Below are 9,147 nucleotides of genomic sequence, written 5' to 3'. Positions count from 1 at the left end.
TTTCGTTGACCATATCTGGAATTCTAAGGCGAATGACGAGTCATATGCACCTGGGAGTGGCAACTTAGAATTAGGGATATCTACACCCGGGGTGAGCAACTTCTCCGGTCGGTGGGCCTGATATATGGAAATGAAAGGCTACTTGGCGCGCCGGATTACCCACTCGATAAATTAATATCGTATTTATCCACCTATAGCCCACAAGGAATAAAAAGCATTTAATGTAAATTTGAAGTTTAAAGGTTTGATATGTCTGAACCAGAGGTGGCGTTTTGTGCGGCCGTTGACAGGTAATTCAATTATTATGTGTTGGCGGCCTTCGTCATGCTAATTCAATTACGAATTGACTCCCGAACTTTGAGAGATTTTAAATAATCTTGAAATTTTCTTCACTGTAACTTCATTTTTCGATTTTAATACAGTAGTAGTATAGCACATATGCGAACAGCAGAGGAAAATGATGCACCCCAAATAGAAATACCGACCTACACTCCCTCCGTCAACTCTATCGGCGAAACCGATCACATGGGCTGAAAAAGGATAAATATTTGATGGTAATATATGAAACAAATTTCGCGCTTCGCGTGATTAGGTCTGTTTCTGGTAACTACTCATAGCATGTCCAGACCACTCGCAAGTTCGGTGCGTACAGTAAGCCGATAGCAATAAGCATATTAGTCTGCATTTCATCGGAAATGGCCATGGACAGTTAACATGGGTATTTCGATCCAGTTAGTTCATTACGGATATGCCATGAAATACGGCCGTAGGCGGACATAAGTTATCAAAATGCGGCCGTGAATAGCAAAAGGTTGGTCACCGCTGGTCTGGAGGATGGTTAGAATGACAACCGCGCTCATTGCGACTACTAACAGAGCGAAAGGATAAATGCGCAAAGAAGAGTTAATCAATCTGCAGCTTGGGTGCAAAACTTGTATCTTGACATATGAAGTATATGATACTCCGAGCGATGTCCGAGAAGCTACGACGACAATTTTATCCGTCGTAGCCTACGTGATTGCATGATATGATCAAAATCTTCGTGATTTTAGGCGATACCATGTTCCTGTTCAGTGATCATCGTAGTCTTCATAATTGCTATGAAATGTCATTCATATAAATTCGATATGCTGGAATTACGCCAAGTCAAATGAAGTTAATGATTGCTCAAACGTACTGTTTACTTGGGCTACTTACTATCTATTTCGTTACAATCCAGAAGATACTTCAGTGGCGCTGGGACGGAGTGTAGTACTCCAGTGGGAAGTGTCTTCCTTTTTCAATCTGCAGTATAGTGCGCATGCGCGAGTAACGGCCAACCCTCGTCGCACTGGGAACCGCTGGTTGCTCAAATATATGCGGAAGGCGCCGCAAATTATGGTTAGCTGGAGAACTGGTGATACGCTGCTGTGGGTGCTACTAGCAGTTGCAGAAGCCGTAATCTGAAGGTCGTACGCTCTACTGATAGATAGGCTACTTAAAAGCGACGCGGGACTCGTCAAGTGTTCATGCCAGGGTTATACAGGGCCGTAACAGCACTTCGTCAGGCCCCCCCAAAACGTTGGTCTTGAGCCCCCCATAGGGTGATAAACCGGACTTCTAGGGGGCCTCGTCCCCCAGACCTTCATTTGTCTACCCGCTCTTTGCCGCTACTTGTCATCAATAGTGGGTGTTCCTTTAGTGGGCCACCTATTCTAGCCTAGACGCACGAAGCGCGAAAAATTTCAAAAAGTCGCAAGTCGCAAACAAGGACATTTCTTAAAAATGAGGACAGTTAAGTTTTCTAAGACTTGACCCTTTAAAATAAGGACAAATCTTGAAAATAAGGACGGTATGGCAACCCTGGAACCCTGGTGCATGCCCGAAAACACAATTTCGTTGTGGGAGCTAGTGTGCAGTGGCGTAACCAGGCGGGTGAAAAGCGACTTCGCCTATCCTAATTTTCCAATTGAGCATTGTGGGTCACATTTGGAACGTCCATCCATTGAAATAACAACCGCCCCTCTCAAATTTTCAACCTGGGTGTCGTTGATAGAGACTAGGGTTGCATTTAAAACAAACGGTGTTTTAAAACACTTTGTGAAAAACATGTTTTTAACAGTGTTTTGAACAAAGGCCTTTTTTAAAAAAAATTGTGTTTGTTTATAGTTGTAAAATCATGCCATAATTGTGTGAATACTTTCCAAAAGACATGTTGTATGAGCCTACAAGAAAATTACCACCCGATATAGCCGACGTATAACGATATGGGATGGTTAGAAACCTGAAAATAGTCGGTTCAACAGGTATAGTAAGTAGATATTTTGTCAAAGGAGCTATTTTAGCCTTTATTTTCAATTGTTGATATCAATCCACCATGACGTCACAATTGAATATTCGTGACGTTATGGCTTCGAAAAAACAACAAAAAATATGTTTTAAACATGCTTGTTTTTAATTATTAAAAATGGGCATGCATGCACATGCACAGTCTCTATAAACGACAGCCAGGAAGAAAATTTGAGAGGGGGGGGGAAGATATCGAAGGGGACCCAAAATTATTTCGAAAATCAACATGAATTTTCTTCGCGAAAGTCACACTGATTTGCAATAAATATTGATTATGTTTTCGTTTTCTATGAAAATAATATTTTAATTTTTTTTTCATTTCGATTCTCTGTTGATGCACTGCGAATTCGATACGTCAGTAATCTATATTAATGTATAAGGAAAATGGGAATTGTGGTAGATTTTCGTTTAGACGACTCAGCGAAAATGTGAGGTTCCACGAAGGTTTACAGATTAGGGTAAGTGTTCCGCAAAGGTTAGAAACCACGGGTCTATATTCTATTCGATCGGATTATTGCCGAAAGCGCATGCGGCTATATAGAATTTAGCCATCCATGCCTTGTAACCTACAAATTGTAACTACGTAAACACTGACTGCATGATTCCTACTGGTGACTGGAGTGAAACCGCGACACTACCTTCGGGTGATTACAATGTGGCTTATGAACATTAGGGCTGTTCAAAAATAGCCCCTTTTGCGGATTCCAGCCATTCACTAATTAAATTGTCAGGTTATCCTAAAAATCGCTGCACACCAAATTTGGTTCAATTCTGACAAGTAACCCCAGGAAATTGTTAAGAAATTTAACTCGATTCAAACCTGTAGAAGCAGAGATATTTGATTTTTTCGTTGATAATTCACGGATTATCCACCAATCAAGGATAGTCCGAGTATTATCAACGAAAAACTCAAATAACTTCGCTTCTACGGGTTGGAATCGAGTCAAATGTGTCACCTATAGGGTTACCATAAGTTCTAATGTAGGAGGATTTATCCACTTTTGTTTTAAGAAATTGACAATTCGTCATCCTTCATTGCTTTGAGAGCCAACCAAATAATATTTCCTGTAACATTTTTTGAATTAGCAGTATATTCTCTTCCGCTATTGTAACTTGTAAAAAATAATAATTCCGGGTGTCAAGATATGGTAACCCTGAAATCAAATATTCATTGTTTGGACTTCATGACTATTAATATATATCAATTGTAACACTCTGTTACTTTTGCCCAGCTACAATATGTTAACAATTTTGAATGTCTTTGTTCAATTGTTCATATGTTGGTATTACCATTTATCTACTACAGAATAATCTTGCAACAGCCAGAAGTTCACCAGAACAGATACTACCTTGCGATACCAATTCTAACATGATTATTGATCATCTATCGCAGGGGTTCTCAACCCGCGGCCCGCGGGCCGCATGCGGCCCGCCGACGTTTGTTTTGCGGCCCGCGACACCATGAACGCAATTACTATACTGGCTATGTATTGCTACATGTTAATTTAGTTACTATAGCTCTCTTATCGCACCGTCTCTGTTTCGTTTGAATACTCATTATTTGATGGGCTCTGGTGTCTTGACATATGCTCGAGTTCAGATTGTTATTGTTTTGAATCTGTAAGCGTCAGGACCCTGGTTTAGGAGATTCCCGTTTCACCCGTGGTTTGAACAGAAACAAGAACAAGGAAGGGGAATTTAAACGGCGAAAACTGGGTTTGTAACTCTACGTGGAAATTGCTTTCTCACATATAAATGGAAAACCTATATGTCATAATTGTCGAAGAACAGTTGTCGTGACCATGATCCCTCTGATTTTTGAAGAGTCTGCGCACACACACCAACTGACTGCGTAGACCCTTGGAAAACAGTGCGTAACGACTATAAAACTTCAGTCACTTCGGATTTTTTGTGCGCAATTTAGATTTTCTGTGCGCAGAGATCGTGTCAGCACTGCGCATTTGCGCACGTGCGCAGCTTGGAGGGAACATTGGTCGTGACGAAACGTAGAAGCTTGAAATAATACCACGAAAGTTTCTTCTGGAATCAGATATCGTCTCATCTTAGAAAAATGTTAGGCCTACTAGCTAGATGTCAAGCTCAGCGATCCATATATTTCGAGGCATTGTTAAAATAGCCAACGACGTTACAGACGCATTGGAATATCGCTAAACCCAAGAAGTCTGCTAGAGAAGGTGTGCTTTTAATAAAACTTTAACATACAATGCGAATATTCGCTGTTTCCGGAACTCAGCAGCAAGGACAACATGACCTGACAAATTTCGAAGCTACACTTGTCTGATTCAACCATGACCGTCGGAAGAGTTGCAGCAATGTCAGTTGATCTTTTATCACATGTTTTGAAACACGTTGCCGCGTAGACTATAATACTTTAGCCTAGCATTATACGAATCCACCGACTCCACGGACATTGCATAACAAATAATATCGGTGCATTTTATCATAGTGGACATATTTGCAGAAGAAAGGCTGGCAAGGCAAACCCGGCGTAAAACATCAACTTGACAAAACTGACTTCTGTAACTATCGGTGCAGGGCTCCAGCCATGGACGGAAAGGAGAATATAGGGTTAATTGGTTTGCTCAGAAATGATCAGAAGGCCAGACTACTTCTCATGTCACTGAGGCCTCAAAGTGATAATTGCCTCTGTAACGAAAAAGTTACCATAATTTCTACTTGCCCACTTGGCCGCTCGCGCATTGAAACAGAAAGTTCCGTTCTCTGGTGAAAGGGCTTGGGGGTACATATACCGACTTGGCAATGGATGCAATGCACTCTCCATGAATGAATTTACTCGCGCCGCTAGAAGATACATAGGCCTATGCTCACAAAAAAACAGCAATTGCAAACTTATGAATGCTGTCCAAGTGTACATCAATGCTTTAATATGCATAAAAACGAACTAAACGCCCGTATATAAGCTACAGTAGCCTAAATATAATAGTAGCCCACAAACACATGGTACCGTAATAATGTTCTGCGGCCCGCAGCGTCTTTTAGTGTTAACATGCGGCCCGTTATACATGGGAAGTTGAGAACCCCTGATCTATCGGAACGGCCATATAAAAGTGGTGATGTGAATCTTACGGTTCGGTTACTTCCGTGATTCAACCACCCTTTCTCATGTTGATCGACTTTTGGTGTCATCCTTCAATGGTCACTTGAACGTTCCCGTGACTGAATTCCCATCCCATGACTTTGATCATGGCCCACTTACATTTTGTCATTTGGTGTAAACAATTTATTTTAATTTTGTAGAGCACAGAAGAATGTCATTATATCTTTGACGCCACACAATGATGTGTCCTCGTTTTGCTACACTATCATCGGCCAATTCAACCAAGATATGTTATAGCCAGGTCGGTTTCGCACCTTCGCAGGTGACCGAATGACCAACCCATTATGCACGCTCAACAACAGAACCTTGGTAGAAGAGGCCGAATGTGTGTAGGGAGATGATGGAATGAATGTGTTTCTTGTACACTTTAAGCCTGAACAAGACACGAAGGGTGATATTGTATTCAGATGCCATAAATGCGATGGGGCGTAGCCTGGGAGTGTTCAAACGTCTCTTTCTGTAGTTTAATGCAATATTACAATTTGCGCTTCCGCTTTCGTTGTTCCTTTCGTTTGTTTTTAGCTTATAAATACCACCACTGCAATATGGAATCGTAGTATGGGGAAATGAATGCACAACATTTTTGTTCAGAATTCTAACCCTGCAAAACCGTGCGATACGGCTGATCTCATCTGTACCTTTACGTACCAATTTATCGCCTTACTACCGTAAGCATTGAATTTTGCGAGTTGATGAACTATATCGCTTCGAAGTTTCAAAAGTTGTTCACAAATATTTTTCCAATAGTCTGCCTCCTGTGTTTGATGACTTTTTCATGCCTGCTAAAAATGTCCATTCCCATTACACGAGATCCTCGTCAAAGGGAAATATCTACTTACCCCCACCCAATAGCAACCTAACTAAGAGATCTATCGACTACTCGGGACCTATGATCTGGAATGCATTACCACCACATATCCGTGAATTGCCTTATAATAGATTCAAAAGAGCCCTACTTGATCACCTCTGGTCGTTACATTAACACTGTTGCCCTACCTCGCCCAGACATTGCTTCATTGATCATTTGCTACCATCGTTTAATTTTTCTTCTATTTACCTTTCTTAACTAAACATTTTTTACAGCCAGACTGTTCAGAGTCAAGTGTACCTGTTTGATGCTGGTGTGATCAGACTAGATGACCTTCACGGTTTTATCGATCATTCCTATTTAATACCGAATACTGTGCACGCATATTTTCTGTACCGCCATCACTGCCGTTTGTTATGTATTTTGGTTGGATGAAAATAAAGACTCTCTCTCTCTCTCACTGTTATAATTGCCCCGCAAGGGTGGTACAATTGCCCCTGGGTACGGGGCGATTGTAACATTTGAGCGGCGATTTTCGCGACCCGAGATTTCCATGATGGATTGTTGATTGAGTTCCATTTCAGTGTTTATATCAACTATCCAGTTGTTGGCTTCTTGAAAAAAAAACTTTGGAAATTAAATTTCAACGGGAAAAACGCGTAATGTTAGAAAATACAAAACGTGTTGCAATGTCCCCGGTCTCCCTATATATATAGCCTTCAGTCGAATCGGAAGATCGACGGTCACTATAGCTACCCAACGCGCTGTGTGCACTCTTCAAGACTGGCGAAGAATGTTTTGAGGTCATCAGGGTCTCCTTCAATAACTGGAAGGAACTCGATCTGTGCGCGCTATTTTGCATTATTACCATCGATTTTCTTAATCCAGCCATTCCAGTTCGAATGTTGAAACTCAGGATCGTTGGCTTTATTACCCCAAACTGCTGCTCATAGTGTGTTATTAACTGGATAGATGAGCGTCTGATCCAAGCTGATCCATATGCCAAGGATCAGAAATTATGGTGAAACAGCGACGAACCATTCAGTAACAATTGACAATGAACTCACACAAGGCCGTGCTGGATTCATAGCCGCTTTTTTACTTCGGTGCAATTGCGTTCATCTTATAGAACGGAATGATACAGAAATACCGTTTTAGACCTTGCTGCATGGCTTAGAACTGTATTTAAGGAATTGCTGAACTGGTCTTAAGCCTATATATGTGTGTGTTACCCAGTATTACAGTATACAGAATTTGATGAATCGTTCGGTATCGAATTACTGATCGATGTACTTATGACTAGATAACTATGCCCTCAGTGCCATACTTTTACATACATTTCCACAAAACAGCCTGTAGTAAAATGTAAATTTTAACAATCAATTGAGAAACATGAAAAACCATTATTAAACCCATCCCCGGTTACTTATAGCCGATAAAGATATTTTTTTCAATTTTCTTATTTTAGTTTATTTTTTCAGAATTGTCAAATTTAACAGCTTTTTTCCTGGGTTTCCCCCACAAGAGTTGAACTTCAACATTTTAACACATGTTATAAGAGACCTTGACAGACATATTGGTGAAGAAATTGTTTGGTAACAATATAGTTCACAGATTTGTGAAATATTTCATAAAATGCCCTTACTATAACCGAGTCCTATGTTCCGATACAACTCAGTTAGGCACCATGCAATTCAAAATGCTTGGGTACAAGTGCTGATTAGATAAATTGTTGCGACGAATACAATCTAGATTCTAGAAGAATATAAATTGTTCTAACTATACTCTAATGGCTAAAAGAGGTCGAAGTCTACGTGCTCATGATGATATCAACCGATCACCGGTATCTCAACTTTCATCCAACATGACAAGTGAGTGCTCGCTATAGTTCACTAATTTCTACTGCGAACTCCATGAATAGGCCTATTTGTCACCTGTTGTTCACCTATATGAAAAATCACTTTCATGTTTTCCACATATGACGTGAATAGGGGGGGGGGGCGAGTTGGCATAAATTTGGTTAAATCCACCGTCATCGACACGAGAGAGCTCGGTCGTCACACTGATTTGTAATAAATAGTCATTAAATTCTTCGTTTCGTGTGAATTTTTTTTAATTTGTTTAGTTCATTTGTCACTTTGTTGATGCACACGTCATTTTGCGCACCATTCGACTACAAGTAATGTATTAGATGTGTAGTCAGATGTTCTACCATGGTTGTAATGACTCGTGACATGACTAGACTCGAGTCACGATTTCTTCGGGTGGAACAATTGTTACTGGTCACTTTGTTGCATGCTGTTATTTCTTGACCTTCCATCAGGATTGTCGGTAGAGTGAGGAGCACACGATTCCGAGGGCGCTGCTACATTAAAATCGAAAAGTGAAGTCGCATCGAATCGCGTGCAGCGTGAAGAAAATTTCAAGTTTAATTAAAATCTCTGAAGAAATAGGCAGTCAATTCGTAAATTCAAATTGTAATTCGGCGGCCGCCAACACATACTAATTGAACTGAGTGTCCACGGCCGCACAAATCTCCTTCTACGGCTGCATGCGGCTGTACGGCTGCTGGTTGGCCACCCCATGGTCTATTGGTAGACTGGTACTTGAAAACGCGACCGGAAACTGCTGAAAGTGAGGAAAATTAGTACATTATAAATGCGAACCATTCGATATTACCAAACGCAGTTATAAAATGTTGGTTTAACAAGACATTGCCTGGAAACTGAGCAGTCTACACAATGACTTGGACTCGGGTCATAATTCCATGACTCGGACTCGACTCTCTGCTCGCTGACTCCGATTCGGTCTTGATTCGGTGGTGAATTGAAAATGTCTCGACTTGACTCGAGTCGTAACTATAAAAGTGAGA

General features: G+C 40.9%; 1 protein-coding gene across 2 annotated transcripts in view; it reads right to left on the bottom strand.

The window, feature by feature from the left end:
* LOC145437552 (uncharacterized) overlaps positions 1–9,147 on the bottom strand; it is a 122,666-nt gene that overhangs the window by 108,519 nt on the left and 5,000 nt on the right. The window lies entirely within an intron of this gene.

This window comes from Botryllus schlosseri, chromosome 4, assembly GCF_051294905.1.
Source record: "Botryllus schlosseri isolate E-star chromosome 4, Bs_hap1, whole genome shotgun sequence".
Taxonomy (NCBI): Eukaryota; Metazoa; Chordata; class Ascidiacea; order Stolidobranchia; family Styelidae; genus Botryllus; species Botryllus schlosseri.
This window is presented reverse-complemented; position numbering and strand designations above follow the sequence as displayed.